Here is a 374-nt window from a genome sequence, read left to right on the forward strand (position 1 = left end):
ACCAACGACTCATCCATTCGTGAGGACTTCCCCTTGTCCGAGCGAGACGATGTTGCCACAACGGGCGGACTCATAGGAGTATCTGCAAAGTTCAAGAACAACAAATCAGAAACCAATAGCACGAGCAAAGGTAAGACATCAAAAACTAAATTACCTTCTGCTTCGGTGATTGGGGGGTCGACGCCCTGGGAGGAAGGTGGCTCATTCATGAGTTGTGATGAAGAATCTGGGACTGAAGATATACCTTTAAGCATGGTCCCATCATCAACCGGTTTTGATGAAGTAGCCTCGACAGGGGATGATGGAACAAGAGTTGGTAATGCCAAAGGCTTTGAAGGGGAAGCTGAGCTTTTCTGAAAAGTCCAAAAGATCAT

The sequence above is a fragment of the Olea europaea genome, chromosome 18, assembly GCF_002742605.1.
Source record: "Olea europaea var. sylvestris chromosome 18, O_europaea_v1, whole genome shotgun sequence".
Taxonomy (NCBI): Eukaryota; Viridiplantae; Streptophyta; class Magnoliopsida; order Lamiales; family Oleaceae; genus Olea; species Olea europaea.